At 48.0% G+C, this 18,954-nt stretch overlaps 1 protein-coding gene across 1 annotated transcript in view; it reads right to left on the bottom strand.

Annotated features, from left to right (window-relative positions):
• Nucleotides 1-18,954, bottom strand: part of TIMP3 (TIMP metallopeptidase inhibitor 3) — a 54,307-nt gene that overhangs the window by 16,644 nt on the left and 18,709 nt on the right. The gene's annotated exons all lie outside the window — the stretch shown is intronic.

The raw sequence follows: 18,954 nt of genomic DNA, 5'->3' as shown, positions 1-18,954 counted from the left end.
TGCTGAGATCTTTAGTATCCACCTCCAGGGCCTTTTCGAGCTCCTTCTCAGTTATCTGCTGCCTCTCTGGGCACTTTGATGACACTTTGATGATGTCCATGTTTGAGGAAGGGGCCTTAGGAATTAAGGGTGGGGGGCAGAGGCCTGAGGGGCCTGCCCTAACTGAATCTTTCTGGTTGCCAGCCCATTTTGTTATCACCACCCCAAACCCCAAAAGCCCCTCTAGAAAAACTCAGAAGCTCAAAGGTCAGATCAAGAAAACCCCTATGGAAGTGGCCATGATACACTGAAATGAACATGCATGCAGCACATGGGACCTGAATGAAGTCACTGCTCTGTCACTATGTGACCTTGGGCAAGTCACTTCCCATCCCAGCTTATAAATTGGTGTGATGATTACCAAGCTCAAAAGGTTCTTATGATGACCTAATGCCCTTCCTCCACTCTACCAAAGCAGCTCTCGTCAAGGTCACCCATGACCTCCATGGTGCTCAGTCCAGTCAGCAGTGGGTTCTTTGTCCTCCTCTTATTCATATCCAGCATGTGACGTTCATACCATCTGTACAACTGACAGCTCCCACATTTTTGCAACCTCCAACCTAGAACTCCCATGACCTTTGACTCATATATCCAACAGTCTACATTTAGTCTACATCTATACCTAGAAGTCTAATAAGAGATCTCAGATTCAACCCATCTAAAACCAAGCTCCTAATAATGGCCCTCATCCACACCTAGGCCTCCCATCGGCCCCATCTCAGGAAATGGCAACTCATTCCACACCAGCACCCCATCTCCTTCCTACTTTTTCTTCACCCCAAACAACCCATCCTCTCTGGGCCTTTGCCTTTGCAACTGCTCCTGCTGGAACACTCTTTCTTCAGTAGCCACAGGGCTCCCTCCCTCACCTGGTTTCAAATATCACCTGGTCAGGGTGCCTCCCCTGATCCCCCAACATCCCTCCCCCAAGCACTCCCTATATCTGCTGGCCAGCCTTACTGTGCTCAAAGCTCAAAGCACCAGCCACCATCTGCCATATTATACAGACCTTGTTTGTTCATGGATTATCTCCCCCCACTAGAATGTAAGCCTCATGAGCGGGCAGGGTCTTTGTTCCATAACTGCTGTAGCCCAAGCAACCAGAAGAGACAGGCTCCCAATATGTATTTGATGAATACGTGAAGCTAAAATTGCCACCCACATGGAGGGCAATTTTTAAAAAATAGATAAATAAGTCCTCTGAGCAAGTTCTGGCAAATGACCATGTCTTTCTGAGCCTTATTCCATCAGAAAGGGGATAATGGCAGGTCCCAGTTCTTAGGGTCAGATAAGCATCTGTCCAATGATCGTTTACTGAGTATTGTACTAGACTCACAGGAACCTGGAGATAAATGAGGCCCTGAAGGAACTCGGGGCCAGAGTTACAAAAGACAGGAAAGGAAACAGGTGAATGGCATTCGAGTCTGGCAAACACAGCTGGTATGCCACAAAGAGGGGTGAAGCCTGTCTCAGGGAAGGGTGTCAGGGGCTCCCTGGAGATGGCAGTTGATTTGGGTCTTAGCCCATTCTGGAGAAGAGACTCAGTATGCTTTATCTGAATCCAGAGGAAGCAGAAACCTGGACCAGACTTGGTGGGGAGAGCCTAAGGAAAACAGCTGGGAGTGAGCAGAATCCCACCTTTCCAGGAAGATGGCCCTAGAAAACTTGAGGGGTGTGGGCGGGTGGGGGGGGCAGCCTGTGTGAGGAAGAATGCTCCTCAGAGAAGTCTCAGAAGTAGGCTCTTCCTGCATCCTCCTCTGGTCCCCTGAGGGCACTTCTGTCAGTTTCAAAGGCCCTTTTTGTTGATGTCAAACCCACAGTCAGACCCTTAAGATGCACTCCCAATCAAGATAGGGAGTCTCCAGTTCAAAGCCTGTCCTGACTAACTCTTTCCATTAAGTAAAAATATTAATTTTGGTTTTATTTAAGCAGGTTTTTTGGCGAGAAATGAACCCCTGCAGCTAAAAATAAACCCAAGTACACACACAGAAAAATCTGGAGAGCTGCAAATTATTTCAACCCAAGTTTCCATCTCAGAGAAAGCTATTAAAACCCAGAGGATATTAAAACTTCTTTCTGCACAGAGACTCTTGTTTCTCAGTCCCTGCCTGTGTGCTGGGGTCCCCCAGGCAAGACTGTCCTAGGGATGCCCTGTCCTGGGGCTCCTGGCAAAGGGGAGGAGGGGCCTGGCAGCGTCCTAGCTCTCCTCACCTTGTAGGCACTGGATTTCTGCTTGAGCAGGCCAGGAAACACACAAGGGCCCCCTCTGACATCTGTTGTATGTAAAACGAAGGGGCCAGAGAAGGGAGGAAAGGGAACACAGGCCCAGAAAGGTCAAGTTGCCTGGGACTTTGAAATGATTTAAAAGGGAACACAAACAAAATCTACATCTCACTCCTGCATTCATGTTTTAAGTGGTGACCTCAATTTTAAACTTTTAAAAGACAAAATTTAAGAGTCACTACCTGGGCACATGCCTAGACTTGGGATTAATACATTTCGTTTCTAACTCGACTACTTGTAAAGTCAGCTACTCTCAATTTCTTCCAGTGGGCACAGCCAATTTGGGGGAAGGATAAGGATCATTTGGCCTAGGACAGGGCAAAGTCCCAGGGCTGACTGGTTCTTGGATTCAGGTCTGACTCACCTGGGGCCGATGACCAACTTTGAAGAGATATGGTGTTTGTGTGCTCTGGGTTTCTAGGAGGCCAGTAAGGCAACTGCCCCAAAGTATTCACCAAGCATGGTTAGAGTCACAGAGGCTTTTGCTCTGCAAACTATGGTCAGCAGGGGAGTGTCAATATCCCAGAGTACAGAAAGTGGGAAAGGTGGACCTTCTCCCATAACCCCCCACATTCTCCCAAGAACAGATAGGAGCAACAATCCACATACATCCCCACCTAAGCCTCCCTGGTTTCCCAACATCAAAAGGATTATTCTGAAGAGCTCAGCGACATATATCCTGCTGTCCTGAGCTGGGACCCCACCTCAAGTCCTACCCTCCACAGCCTCCATCACCCCCACTGCATCCCCCCACTACACTGACCTTCCTGTGATGGCCCTCGTCTCTGTGAGGATGACTTTCTCCTCGTGCCTCTGTTGACACATCTGTCTTCCTGCAAGACCCACCCAGCTGAAATGCCACCTCCTCCTGGAAGCTTTCTGTCCATCCCAGGCCATACTAATTTCTTAATGATCAGTTCCTTGGTGCTCACTAGCCTGAGATACTAGACAGTAGGGGCTGCATCTGGGACTCCAGCACCTAGTGCAGTGCCTAGAATGTGGCAGGGGTCCCCCAAGAATGTTTGTTGAATGAAGGAATGATTAAAGGAATTAATGATGCTGCAGGAGAGAATCAAAGGTAATAAAATAAAGGGAGACAGGGATGGTTTCATGTTTAGGCTCTTGGAGTGGGAGTCAGGAGCCCTAACTCCTAAGGGTCACCCAGAAAAGAAGAGGGAGGCAGGGAAAAGCATGAGAAGCCGAAATGGGACCCTGATCCCCAAATACTGAAGATTCATATCCAAAGAGGTGAGTCACGGGGTCCTATTACAGGAGACCCCAGTTAACATGTCTCTGCAGAGGGTCAGTACCCAAACTCCGCCCACAGATGAGAAACCCAAGGCTCAGCATCCTAAAGGAGGTCAGTGGTACCCACCCCTTCTCCTTCCTCCTCCTTCTCTCCCTCCTCCTTCTCCTCCTCCTCCTCTATCATGAGTACTTGGAATTAATTCATTCACTAGTGCTATTCATTCAGAAGTGTTTGAGGGACTACATGCCTCAGGTCCTGTGCTATGCCTTGGGGTTCAGCAGCCAGCAGGTAGAGGGAGTCCCTACCTCAAGGAAGCTTATTTCTATCTTGTGAGATGAGAAGCCAGGTGGTCCTAGTCAGAGAGCCACAGGGGCATGCAGCAGACACACCCTGCCAAGCTAGGCACACTCTGTGTTTGGGGCGCTGACACTCCCCTCCTGACCACGCTTTGCAGAGCAAAAGCGATTCTGATTATGCTCGGTGAACACTGTGGGGCCGTCACCTTAGGGGCCTCCTAGAAACCCAGATCACACAAACACCATCCCTCTTCAAAGATGGTGCTCACTCCCCAGGTGAGTCAGCCTTGAATCCAGCCCTGGTGGTACTGTGGACATGTCTGGGGGAGACGTCCTGCCTGAGCTGGGATCTGAGAAATCACCATAAGTTAGCCAAGAAAAAGAGAAGCAAAAGGCCTTCAGGTAGAAGAGGGACCAGAGGCAAAGGCCTGGAGGTGGGAGAGCCTAACCCGTCGTTACAGTGACAGAAAGCAGAGTGTGCGACAAGGGGCAGGGGACGGTGGAAGCCAAAAGGTAGGCAGGGATGCTTGGCTTCTGTGTGTGGGGGTCTTGCTCCAACGTGTGACAATGTTATTTCTCAGGGGGGTTTCCACTCTTTGAGGGCAGTGATGAAGACTTATCACTTTGTCCCTGCCAGCAGCCCTGAGGATAACATGTGCCCAAATGGGTAGGTGCCCAGGGCCTCAAGAAACCCTTAGAAACAAGACCAGGCCTTGTTTGCCCCACTTGGCATCAGACTCACCAGTGAACCCATTCCAGTTCACATCCCATTTATGATCTTCAAAGTTAGGATTTAATGAATCAGTCTCCCCCACACCCTCCTCTCAAGCCCATTAACCTCTTCCAGCAGTTTTCCTTGGGTGTTTTGTCTGGCTCAGCTCCAGTGTGTCCCAGAATCCAGAGTGCATGCCAGCCTCTGGAAGGTTCCACCCCACTCAGTTCAAGAGGTCCACTGTCATGCAGGCATATGGGTGAGGGGTGCCCAGAACACCTCCCTCTGAGAGTTCCAGCCCTCCCCGGGGGCCCATGGGAAACTTTATCCCACACAAGAGGCCACCAGAATAGCATCCTGGTCTTCAACCACGGCCCCTTTGAAGCAGTGCCCAGAAAAATACCACGCCGACGAATGGTTCTCAGAACTTGGAGCTTTCAGGTCAGGTCATTTTGTGAGACCAGAACAGCTGGCAACATCTCAGGAGTCGTCTATAGCATTTATTTTACTTTTCTGCTAATTGGGATTTGTTTGCTAGGAGAGCTGAGGGCCTCCAGGATAGGTCCAGGAACACAAAGCCAAGGGACCATTAAGCCAAGGGACTTCCCTTGTTTGCACACCAGACCTGCAGATGGGTCTTTGCAGACAGACAGTGAATCTGTTCCCAAAATGCAGCAAGGACGGGTGGGAGACTTTGTTGTGTTTTGAACAAGCAGCAGTGTCTGCTCTCTGCTCCGTCTCTGGGGATTATACAGTACAGATACCAAGAAGACCCTGGTACATTTATAACTTACCCTTTGGGTAGCCTGTAAAACAGTCAAGGCTTCTCCCTCCTCTCTTTAACTTCAGCCAGAAAGACTGTGGACACCAAATGGACGTAGCTTGGAGGGTCCCATTGAAAGCAGGTGCTTTCCCATCACAGCTTACTCAGAACCTCCCCGCCAGCTCACAACCACGGTACCCAGGTAGTGGGCACTCAGACCAAGACAGGTATGAAAAAAAACAGGGCCAGACTACAGGTTTTCAAGCTCTAAGCCAGTTGTCAGGGATAGCTAGCCCTGAGGGTGTGGAGGAATGGCTGGAGATAAGATCTAAGTGCCTTTTAAGGAGGCCAATCTCCGTTTTCAAGAAAATAAGTAAGTAAAGAATGCTAACTGCTGCCCTCTTTGATCAAAGTGAGTAATGGCAGAATTTTATAAAGTCAGTCCTTGGTATTTTTGAACCTACCCTGGCCTAACAGCGTGATTGGGTGATGGTGTCAGTAGTAAAGACCACCTACCCCTTGAACACCTTCTGAATACAATCCATAGTGCCTGAGCCTCTTGTTCATTCAGTAAGTAACTCTTGAGTGACTACCACGTGCCAGGCACTGTGTCAGGTGGTGGAAACACGTAGGAAACAAAACCTTACAAATGTTATATCTAATCCTTAAAACTAACTTGCAAGATATGTAGCATGATTTCCATTGGGTCAATAAAGAAAACATGACTCAGGAGAGAGAAGAAACATGTCAGAGGTTATACGGCTAGGAATTAAATCCACATACACCTGACAGCAAAGCTCACTCATCTTCCTACAACTTGACATTGCACAAACCTGGACATTCAGCCAGGAAGTCGAATGCATCAGAAATTCAGAGAAAAGGAAAATTCTTAAGGCTGAATTATCAGAGAAGGACTCATATAAACCAAGATGCTGAGAACTTCAAGGTGGGGTTAACTTCCCAAAACAGAGAAGTCCAGTAATCAGCCTAAAGCTTCGTGGTTTGGGGAGGGGAGCACCAGCCTGAGGACCGCGGAGAACCGGGGGGGGGGGGGGGAGGGGGGGTGAGGAACAAGCAAACTTTTCTGGACAACTTATCCGCAGCCCTGGTCTAATCCTGCTCAGCTGCAAGGCCTCGGGGGCCTTTGTACATGTCATTCCCTCCGCATAAAACCTTCTGCTTCCCTTTACCTAGGACTCCTATCCATCTTTTATATTTCAACTCAAAGGACACTTCCTTGGAGGAAGCTTTCCTTGACCCCTCCCCCGACATCAGACTAGAACAGGACTCCTGTTATACCCTATCATAGTCCCTGGTTTGTGAGTATATGTTTGTGCATTCATTTGAATAATGTATCATTCCCCTCCTCCCACACACACACACACACACACACACACACACTAAACTGTGCTGGGATCATGCCTTGTTTTCCTCACCATTCTATCCCCAACATCTCACACAGTACCTGGAACATAGTAGGTGCTCAGTAAATAGTTGCTGGGTGAATAGGCACTTGCATCTATTCCCGGCTCCCTGACAGTCTCCCATTAACCTTCCTCTACTGTGCAGCCATTCCACCTGTGTAACTAGCTGTAACTTTCCAAAGCCAATTCCTCTGCCAGGAGCTGACCAAGCATACGTTGGTTTTGATCATGGAAAAAGAAGAAGGAGGGTGTTCCAGGCAGGGGGAACAGCATGGGCAAGGGCACAGAGGTGAAACTGAGCCTGGAGTGTCAGAGTCACATGGCTCAGGGACCATGAAGACCCTGGAGAGGCTTTAGAGAAGCCTGGAGGGAAGGCTGAAGAGAAGCAGAGGAGGCCCGTTAGCTCATTCCAGCCCAAGCAAATGTCAGGTTCTCTGGGTGACAGGAGCTTGAATGCGGGCCTTCTCAGGACTGCCCACAAACTGGGTCTATAGACAATGAAGTTGCTTCTCTGGGCCCAGGTCCTCAGCCCCCTGACCACCCCCGCCCCCCAGTCCTGTCTTCATACCCTTGCACTTGCCACACGCAGGCTTAAGGGTATCCTGGAGAAGGGACTTCTGAACCCTGCCCACTGGCTCTTCCCAGCTGGGCAAGAGATGTAACTCTTCAAGCCTTGCTTTCCTCATTCTGAAGAAAGGTGAATAGCATATTTGTGAGGGTGGAAAATAATAAAGACAGAAGCCACCTGGCAAACGTTTTCCAGAATAAACCCAAATCCCCCTCTTCCTACCCTCCCCCACCCCCATCACTTCCCAACATGCAGGCTCATTCCCTCCCAGCAGAGTTGCCTATGGACCAAATGGTATCAGTGAGTGTTAGGAACATGGATAACTCCACAAGCATTTTCCAGATCTTGTGCAGGTCCCTATCCAGCCGCCGGAATGGCACCCTGCACCGGACCAGACGCAGTCATGTTTTCTGGTTCTGTGGACCACCCAGAGTGCACCTCTCCTGACAGATCATCTGTCTGGCTGCATTCTCTGAAGGAGGGCTGGCCCGATAAGCAGTGCATGTGCTAGGTCACAGCTAGCACTGTTGCTGGATGCTGGGTGGCCACGGAGCACCCCCGGTACAAGTGACCTCCCACCACCTCTACTGCACATCTGGCAGTGCTTTGCAGTCATGACATGACGCCCAGAGCTGCTTACTCTGTCTGTCCGTGGGCAGCTCATACTAAAAGGTTGGCTGAGATAGTCTCTAAAGCACATCTCCAACAAATGTCCATAGATGTTGCTGACTAGAATGACACAGAGCAAATAGGGACACGTTTTCCTTGATATGCCAGCGCTTTTGGAGAATAAGTAATGGGAGTATCAGAGATGAAGACGTTTGGCCAGACACTGCCATAAAAAGCAGAAGAATAGTCAACTTTCCCTATTGATAAGAATCCTGCTGTCATCCATTATAACACTAATTATAGTACCATCTTAATTATAATAGGTGCCATCATCCATCAAGCACTTACTGTACACATTCCGTGCTCAATGCTTGGATTATCCCATTTGAGCTTCATTAAGACCCTGTAAAGTAAGTGCTGTCATTAGCCCTATCTTGTAGAAACTGAGGCTTGTAGTGAGTAAGTGACTTTCCCAAGGTCATCTGAATAGGAAGCGGTGGACCCAGCATGCCAGTCCAGGCAGCCTGACTCTGGAGCCGCTGCTCTCCACCACTGGGTCATACCTCCCTTCCAAAAGCACATGTGTGACCACAGTGTAGGGGGACAGGCACATTTCTCAGGCCACAAACTCTAGGTTGGGTGGAACCTTCACAGTCACTCAATGGAACCTCCTTCGAATTTCTTCTACAGTCCTATCATCCCAGGGTTAGTCTGGTAACTATGTAACATCTCTGACCTAGGTCATCCTGTTCCATGTTGAGCCATTTCTTGACTGTTCTAAAATTCTTCTTTATACTGCCTCCCTGTGGCTTCCTCCAACTAGCTGACATCTTAGGCTTACAAAAAACAAGATATATGAAGAACATGGTCATGTGCCCAACATCGTCTCCAAGATAAGGATTTTCATAGATTTTGATGGCCTTTCTCCACATGATTCCAAGTCTCCTTCTCTGTCTCACTTAGGGCCTTTAGCTCCCTACTTGTGTTGGTGGAGGGTGGATGCAGATTTCCCAAGGGCTGCTGATCAGTGTACAAAGTTGAGAGAGACTTCACCCTCCCCACTCTGGATGCTTTTACTGCTGGTAATGAAGTCTAAAACTTCACCACCATCCGTTAAAAACTCCTAGTGTTTTCAAAATAGATTCTGTCTCCGAACTTTGACATGATTTAATAAGTAACTCTACCTATTCCACTAAATAACTGTACTTTTTTGGTTGTGGAAGTAAAGAAATTTGGGGTGGAGGGAGTCTTATTACATAGAAAGTATTGAGTAGTAGAAAGAGCCCTGGGCCAAGAGTTGGGAGCCAGATTCTCTTTCTGGTTCTTCCACTAATTTGCTATGCGAGTTTGACAAATCACTTTCTTCTCAGAGCCCTACTAGTTTTCTATTCTGCAAAATAAAGGGGTTGGACTGGATGTATTCTAGGGTTCCTCACAGCCTAAGGGGCTAAGGTTATTTTACCATCACCTTAATATCTCTAATTTATACATTTCCCCTGGGTCCTACTCTCTCCATTGGTAATGAGCCAGGACATCACATATTCTCCCTATTTACTGGGTCTAGAATCACATTTCTGAAGAGTTGATCAAACTTGAGTAAGTAATTAGGATGCTTCAGGTGACTCTTCTGGCCTTGTCTGAAAAGTCCTTCTTGGCCTGTTATCTGTCTGGATGATCTGAAGTTGCCAAAACTGGGGATAGCAGCATGGACAGAACTGGCTCCTAAGTCACCCACTTGGCCCATCAACTGCACAATTTGAGTCACCCTCACCAATCTGTTTTCTTTATGAGCCATTGTCTTATTTTTTGTAGTAACATACTATTTTCCAGGCTGACAGTCCAGCAAAGAGTTTATTTCCAAGAATGTAAACAAACCTGGGATAACTTCAGCGGTTAAAGTCATTATGGGAGCACTGTGCATTAATGCCAGGTAGGGCCTCCTGCTCTGAATGTGCCCATGTCTTTCCTGCAGAGGATTCTAAAAAATGCTGAGAAGAAGTCTTCTGCCTTTAATCTCCCAATTGTATATTAACATACAAGGTAATGAAAATGTCTCCAGGATGGCATCTCCATGGGGAATATGCTCTAATGACCTCACGTGTACTAACTGAGGATAATGCCACATCCATGAAGATAAAATCCAGCCACCCTTGCCCTGCTGATTTAGTTTGACAAGAGCTAAGACAGTGATCTAATAGACATGCAGATTCTCCAGCCCACTCCAATGTTCTAAGTAACTTTAACTCCCCTCTCCTATAGAGTAGGATGGGGCACTATCCACCCCCATCCTCCCTGGATAGCTTATTTCAGATCCTCCTTGAGCTGTTCAGAAAAGCTGTTCTTCAAATAAGAGGGAGCCTCTCTTCTACCCAACCTGGGACCCCCACCCCTCCCTGAAGGGCGTATTTTGAGGCATAAAGCCCAAACTGCCACCTTGATCTCAACTTCAACCTCAGTCCAACCTGAACCCAGCCAAGCTGCATCCCAGTCCCAGAGGTTTTCTACTTTTGAAACAGAAGGAATATTCAGTATTTTTCACTCTGTCAATATTTTTACCTTCATCTCCATCCTCCTCCCTTCTGCTCTCATGCCCCTGGTTGAGGCAGGGGACAAGGAGGGTTTTTTTTTTTTTTAAGACCAAACAAAAACAAAGCCCGGCCCAGGCTGAGGCCAACAGATCATGATGTTCTGGGTGGATTTTGCGTGCCAGCAAAGACCGTCAGCAAGATCTACAGGAAACACCTTGCAGAATCCACTCGGAGAAGCAGAGGCCACCAAGAAGTGCAAGGCAGATACACTCCGCTCCATGTCACTGGCACTTGAGGCTGGGGTACAGGAAATGGCTGTGGGATTCCAGGCCCTCTGGAGGGCAAACACACAACTGGCGGGAGGCGGGGGGGGGGGGGGGGGCGGGCTTGCAGATCCCTCTGGTATTTTCCATTGGGAGTTTCTTCAATTTGTATATCTGTTCCAAACTGCGAACTGCCTGTGCGTGATCGCTGCAGAGGGGACCCAATAAGAAAGGTCAAAGGCAGCTTCCCAAGGGTCTGTTCCAGGGTTTAGCAGAAGCTACATTTTCTGTGAAAGAAGGACACGTCATGCAGTGGTCAAGAATGTGAGGACTTGGGCACCAAAGAACCTAAGGTTGAATCTCAGCTCCAACTTCTACAAGCTGCAGACTCTTGGGCAAATCATTTAACCCTTCTCAGCCTTGTCCGGTTGTCAGGATGAAGTGAGACACTGAACGTAAGGAACTTTGCACAGTGCTTGGCAAGCAGCAACCTCAATAAACAGTGGTGGTGATTATTATTTCATGAGAGGCCCCCTTTCCCAAGGTGGTGAAGAGGCTGGAGGACGGTAGGAGAAAGAATGAAACAGTTGCAAGAAGAGAGAAAAAAATGCAGAATACTAGCTGGGACCCATATGGGGCGTTGCAATCCCACAGCCTAGCTGCCAACCTTTCCCTTGTGAAACGTCGGCTGCCCCACTTACTCTTGTTTGGGGCATTGTGATTTCAGGTCAGGTTGAAGCAAGGGACATTAACTGGTATCAGTCCAAGTGGAATGAACAGCCCAGAGCAGTGCAGAGAGGCCCAGCAGGAGGCAGGGAGAGGAAGCATCACTCGAAATGCTAATGAGTAATTAAGTCCTTCAGGGTCACATCCTAGTCCCTTTCTACCCGAGGGCTGGAGGAGTTTGGATGGGCCCAAAGTGGTCTGTTAGAGTGTGTGGGTAGCCCCCAAACCTTCCTTCCACAGAAACTGTGCGTGTGGGAAGCCAGCCTTGCTGTGCAAAGTGAGGACTGAGAGCCATGAAATTGGCAGGCCTGCTTAGGCCAAGGTCAGCGGCCAGAGCCCAGCATTGTTCTGGCCGGACGAGGGACCGGCCAGCAGCCAGCATTCTGTGGGGAGGCCATGGTAGAGGAAAGGCCAGATGCAGTCCAATTAGGGTCTGATGGAAACCAGACCCATTTTTCACGAAACAGGAGGTGGGTGGCCCTGCTGTGGAGGGGACACTGGCTAGATGGAGCATCTAGCACCCATCAATCCCCAGGTCAAGCGGCATGCCTGGATGTGGGTACAAGAAATGCGAAGGGTGCCCCTGACCCCTGTCTCTGCTGTAATGAAGTGCCAGTTGGGAGCCAGCTGGGCAAAGGGAACATGTCTCCACACTCCATCCGCTGTTTGGTAACAATTACTGGTATTCTTTCAGCACCACCAGGAATAGTATGCTGGGGGCAGTTCTTTGAACCACCAGGCATGATCAAGAAAGGAAGGTCCAGATCGAAGAGGGCACCAGTTTTAATGTTCAGCACAAGTCCTGCGTCTCTGGCTTGGGACTGGAGTTAGCAGTGGTGGGCACGGGGCCTGCTGAGGAGTGCTGAGCTGAATTTCACGGTTCCTTTTTTATCCCTGCCCCTACTGAGCAGTACGCTCTGGCAGGTGGAAATGGTGCCAGTTTCAGCTGGTCCCTTGTGCCAAGTTCAAGTCTACTATAGAGAGCAAGCCAGTGGTCTCTACTTACCCCCCAAGGCTACCTCTGGGGTAGTGGGGAGGTAAGGAATGATTGGTCCCCCAAGACCCTTGTTTTTGTCCTGCTCTCCCCCTTCATGGGAATCCTAATAAGATAGGAAGAGTGTGCATTTCCTCATGTGACTATCTCCCACAGCTTGGCCAGTCGACTCTTTGGCCCTCATACCACTCCCCTCTGCTGGCCCCAGCAGTGAATCTGGAAAGGCTCAATGCAGCATGCTAGTGAGCCAAACACATGGAAGCAATGCGTGTGGGAGGGTGATGCAGTGTGTCTCCCAGGACCAGGCTGGTGAGTCTGTGGTGGGTAGACAAGAAGTCCCAGCTGAGCTGCGAAACCACGATGCCAGCCACCTGGACCACTAACCACAGAGTAGCCACGGGCAAGTCAATCCCATCCCTGGGCCTGTTTCCCCAACTGGGAAGCAAAGATATTGCATAATGGCCCTTAAAAATCTGTGAGTCCATACGGCCCTGCCTGTGGTCTGGAAAGTTCATCTAAACAGACAGGAGAGCCTTCTTTAAACTCTGGTCCTTCCTTCCTGGGTGCACACCAGTCGGCAAGTGACTGGATTGCTGACCTTCTTCTGAGGCTCTAACGCAGCAGCCAACAGATGGCAGAATCTCCCAGAGGCTTATATCTCTGAAAGATTTGCTGCCTCACATCAACATAAAAGAATGTTGTCCTGAGAGGCTGTCTGTTCCTAAGTGGCCCCGTAAGAACTCTCTTTTGAGTTTCACCCACTCTAGGCTGGAGCACAGGAGTTAAGTTGGAGTCCGGCCTTGCCCCTTGCTAGCTGTGTAAACTGGGGCAAGACTCTTCACTGGTCTGAGCCTCAACTTCCTTGTCTATCAAAAGGCCATTCATTCCTGCATTTAACAAATATCAGGGTTGCAAGTATGTTCCCAGCAGTGAACTGGACAAATGAGGTCTCTGCTGTCTTGGTGCTTAAATAAGTGTAGGAGACAGACAGAACAATAAACAAATACCCAGTAAGATGTCAGGTGCTAGGAGAAAGGGAGATAGAGAATAGGGATGGTGGGTATTATAAGATAAGGCAGGCAGGCAAGGCCTCTCTGGGAAGGTGACATCCACGTTGACACCTTCATGATGAGAAGAAGCCAGCCAGTGAAAATCTGTGGACACTGTATTCCAGGAAGAGGGGACAGCAAGTTCAAAGGCCATGAGACAGGGACAAATTTGGAGCCCAGAGCATTCAGGGAACAGCCAGAAGACCAACATAGCCACAGCAAGGCAAGGGGAGATAGAGGCCAGATCCCATAGAGCCTTCTAGAACTCATTAAGGAGTTGGGAAGCCAATGGAAGCCTTTAAGCAGGGCATTAACAAGATCTGAATGACATTTTAAAAAGGTCACTCTGGCTGCTTTATGGAGAATGGAGTGGAGAGAGGGCTGGAGTGAAAGCAAGGGAATTAATTGTAATCGTCACTGACCCTTCCCTGCCCACCTCTCAGGGTCACTTTAGGCTCCCATGAGATTCATGCTGACACCTAGAGAAGTCCAGAAGCATGAGAGGAGGCATGTATCTGCACGTGTTTTAAAGTCCATTTTTTACAAGTGGGAGCTTGCAGGGCCTGGCACCAGCTACTTGGAACTGTGTCCCTGTATGGATTTCAAGGAAATAGGGCAGGGCGGTAGATTCTGCCCTGCCTGAGCTGTGCAGCTGTCCAGCCCCAGATGAATTCACGTGTTTAAACCCGGAGCTTTGCTCTCAGCCATGCCTTACTCTGCTTTCACTGCTGGTGCCGGACGGGGGTAAGCTAACACCTAGCAATGTGGAGAAGCTGGCACTCCATGCAAACTCACTTGCTGAATTCCTGGCAAAAGCTCATCTCTCCTGGCCTCACTTTCAGGACTGGGAAGGAAAGAGCAGGAAATCTGGAGGTTTATTCACTTAGGGATTTTTAATTTCAGAGTGGGCCCTTGTAAGGATCCTTGCAAGGGTCATGATCAGCAAAGCCCCTGCATCCCGAGAGAATGTCCCAATGCTTAGAGGAGGAGAGCTTGGAAGCATCCTGGGTTCCAGCCCTCTACCTTCTGCTGGGGTTGGGAACACTGCCTTGGTAGCCAGAGCTCTGCATTCAAATCCCATCTCCACCTCTAGGTTTCCTCAAGTTGAGTAAGAGGGGCCTTCATAGGGACGAGTTGGAGAGCAGACGTGAAGAGACTGGGCTCCGTGCCTGCCTTCATTCACTCACTCATTCACGGGCCTTCTGGGTGACAAGCTTGGGGCTGAATGGTGGACACCCTGGTGCTTAGTACATGTTTGGGGAATCTGAAGATGCACAGTAAATTGTATTCCAGCTAAAATGTACTATCTAAAATGCCAGGGAGTTCAGAGAAGAGAGTAATTAATAAGATGATGTGTACTGAGTATACAGTTTAAAAAAAATTACATGTAAACATCTCAGGACCTCAATTGCCTGTCATCTGTACAGTAGGGACACTGAAATTGCCGAAGACCTCATAGCTGGAATTTGACAAAATGAGATCAAGGTATCTGTTTTTCCTCTGTAGCTCCTGGTCTACACACTACCTGCAAGTTTTCTGGGGCTTTCTCCATGCTTTTTATTTTCTTGTATTATTTCTTTCTTACATAAGTAATACAACTTTACTGAAGAAAATTTGGGGAAAAAATGAGGTAAACAGAAAGAAAACTATAAGATAATTTTTAAAATAACCTGAACTCCCACTACCCAGTTATAACTATGCTTCATACTTAGATGTTACCTTCAGGCTTTTTCCTCATATAAGCCTGTGGATAGAGGTTTCCTCCCCCCCCCCCCCGCCCCGCCAATGATACAATCATATAGAACACACTTGCTGGTCATCTGGGGTTTTTTTCAGTCCTGATATATCAGTCCATCTGGCTCTGTCTTATCCCTTTGAAGAGCTGTATTGTTTTCAGTTTTGTAGATACAGCACTTTTATAAACAATCCTGTGATAAACATCCTTGTGTGTTTACATTTGTGTATATATACACATATATACATATAAATGTTTATATACATATATAAACACATATTCATATACATACACACATCTAGCATACTTACCTGATTATTTCCTCTGGATCTAGATGTTCTCACCACTTTTTAAACCCATCTTAATATTAATTGAATCCAAGTCAGCAGACCCTTCCTACTCATAAGCTGGGTACTCTACAGACACTTAAGCCTCACACTGAGCATAACTAAGGAGCATCGGGCACAGTTTCTCAGGTCCTACAACTCAGTCCTACCTCCCCCCATCCTCCCACCCACAGCCCCTGTCCCTACCCGACCTAAGCCAGCCAGTAATCAAGTCTGAAAGATATCATACTGCCTGAGTCCCCTGCCTCTTCTGCCTTGTTGGACCCAGCCTGCTATTTCAAAGTTTTTACAAGGTTTGAGTAAACATCCCAGGACAGGCAAGGCCAAGAGGAACCCAGTCTTTTCTGTTACAAAGTCAGTGGTTAAGGCCACCACCCCAAACAAGGTTCCTTCCTGCCCCTGCCTTCCCCTTTCTACTTATAAAAGCTCTCTGCTTGCTATGGGCAGTTTTAGTATGCTGCACAGGTTGGCAGCATCCCTTTGGGTCAGAGTGAATGCAGACTGCCTTCCCCATCTCTTTGCTCAGTGTCAAAGGCATTTGCCTGAAACACTGGTCTTAAAGCAAAAGAATGACATCGAAAGGAGAGGAAACAGACCAGAAGGTTTCTTGTGAAGAGGGCCATAATAATAACCTATTCAACTACTAAAAGTAACCTCCTTCTATAATATGTGTACAGGGAACTTGCACTATACACATACACCTCTAAGCAAGCTGAACTTGGTGATGATTCTGTTTGGCATAAACCGATGTATATTTTACTACAAATATATATATTTTTCCTCAATTTTAAAAGGTCTGGCCAGTTTCTCCCACCTCTGATTCCCAAGTAAGCTTCAGCCAGGGATCTGCTGTCTCAGTCCCTGTATGACTATGGGGTTCAAAGATATGGCATGTGACTGTCTTAGGTTGTGCCCTCCCCTCCTCTCCAAAGACAACCCAGCTGCTCCACCTGGGGCTGCCCAATGAAGAAACGGTGATCTGTCCCAGTGCTAAAGGAAGACCTGGCTAAGATGGAGTTATTGAGAGATGGCATTTAAGGGCTCTCTGACTTTCTAAATGTGATTTTTTGCTTTTCTGTATGCTGAATTCCTAAGATGCCAGTCCATTACCTTTATATCCATAGTTGTCATACACTCTTACCCTACAATCATCATGTGGCAAGGGATTGTAGGAACACCCAGTTTCATAGGTTTGAAGATGTGGGCTCTGAGGTCATCTGACTTGCCTAAGACAGCATGGATGACTGAGGATTCCACTCAGGTCTTTTCACTCTGGATGCAGAGGTTCTTCCCCGCCCCCATGAGAGGCCACCAAGTCTCTTCTGGCCTCAGCCAATCACTGGGCGGTGTCCAGAGCCCAGCATTCAGGGCCCAAGTTTCTCTTGGCAACACTTTTCCTTCCCTTCAATTGCTATTCCCACTGGTGTTGACTAACCCAGTTCCAGACCGTATCCCTCCAAGCCTGGCCAGCTCTATGCCGATCCACAGCACCCTAGTTATTTCTGGGCTGGGACAGGGTCCACTGCATCCTGGTTTCTCAGAGGTTACTCTTTTTGGCAACCCCCCAGGTGCAAATCTGTCTCATCTATTTAGAAGAGAAGCAGAGGAAACCCACCCTACCCACAGCCCATAATGAGAACACCCCCTCCTACATCCCCTGTGGCAAGTCAGCAGGTCCCACCCAGAGTAGGTCCCCCAGAGACATAGGAAATCCAGCTCAGGTCCTCAGGAGCAGGACAGATGGGCAATAGGGGCTCCCAGGGAGCCCACCACAGGACACAAGAGTTCCCCTGCTTGACCAGGAGCCAAAGATGAGCCAAAGAAGGCAGTCTACTGCTGCCTTCCCACAATGCTGCACACCCAAATCCAGGGGATCCTCTGAGTCCTTACTTTCCCACCATTGTTCTGTTATCTGATTGTAAAACTAATGTGTCACCATTGTGAAATTTCATTTTCCAGAATATACTGGTCAAAATTAAAATCACCTAAAGTCTCACAAACCAGAGATGTTTTGGTATATAGGTATTAAAACTGTCCTCTAAGCATCCATATAAATATTCATATCATTTTTTTTTAAAACAAACTGGTTTCTGCTACTCAGAAGTGCATCATGGGAACCTCTCCATATCATTAAATAGAGGCTACCTCAAGCCATTATATGGCCACTCAGTAGTTCACTGTATGAATACACCATAAATTTAAGCAATCTATTCATGATAGACATTTAGATTGATCCTCTTTGTGTGTGTAATTATAAACAATGCAGCCGTGGACCCCATTGCTTAAGTATTTCTTTGGACTAGATTTCTAGAAGTAAGATTGCTGGTTATGGTGTATTTTGAGGGTCTTGGTTCTTGGTGCCAGACTGTGCTCCAAAGAGGCCACACCAGTCGCCTTTCCCATCAGCAGACCATGAAGGTGAGAGACCAAACTCCATGAGGATGGGAATGCAAGTGCAAGGATTCTCTGCACGGCTCCGCCCAGACCAGGGACATTATCTGGAAATCCCCAAAGGCATCAGCACAGGAAACAAACTAGTTGCTGGCAGCGGGGAAAGGACAGATGGGAGGGCTCCAGCTTCTCTCAGAGAAATCAGAAGCAGGCAGCATGGGGTAGTGAGTGCCAGGGTGACTTTTGTCTTTCCAAAGTGTCCCCCCCACTGAGGGGGCATAGGGTGACAAAACACAGGGCAATGATAAATACCTGGCCCAGAAGTGCAGTCACTGGACACTGCCTCTCCTATTCCCCAACGAGCTGGGTGACCCTGGGAAAGGGCTTCCCCTCTCTTGACCTCTGTTTTTCCATCTGATCTGATATTCATCATTCTTTGATCCCAGAACCAGCCTTAAGACCAGAGTAGACAGATCTCCAGCCATCCTTCCTCCATTCAAAGTCATTTACCTTTCTTTGGTCTCTCCAATATATTCATTTTTATATAAACTCTACTTCCATGAAGAGCCATACCAACGTTTTCTTGGCTTCTGTTTTTATTATCATAGCACTGATGACATCTTAGTTGTTAGCAAGAGACAGAGAGAGAGCAGATCTTCATTGGAAAGTAAAAGACTTTGGTTCATTGGTTTTCAATCCAGCTTCAGTTCAACATTCGTTGAGAGCCCCTAGCATATCTCACCCATCTTCCCATCAGCCCTGCATTACAAATGAGATCTTTCCCATCTGCAGGTGGGGAAACAGGCTCAGAATTTACAACATTTTAGTCAGACTTACCCCATGAGTAAAAGACAGAGCTGAGATTCAACCTCAAGTCTGTTTTACTCTGAGCTCCATCTCTTTCTAACACCCTCCACTGTCTCTCCAATCAGACCTAGAGAAGGATTCTTCAGGCCCAGAAATATTCTCTAGTGCAGG

Source organism: Delphinapterus leucas, chromosome 11 (assembly GCF_059928025.1).
Source record: "Delphinapterus leucas isolate spDelLeu-1000000601 "Yukka" chromosome 11, BTC_Dleu_Yukka2, whole genome shotgun sequence".
Classification (NCBI taxonomy): domain Eukaryota; kingdom Metazoa; phylum Chordata; class Mammalia; order Artiodactyla; family Monodontidae; genus Delphinapterus; species Delphinapterus leucas.
Note: the sequence above shows the minus strand (reverse complement) of the source record. Positions and strands in the feature narration are given on the sequence as shown.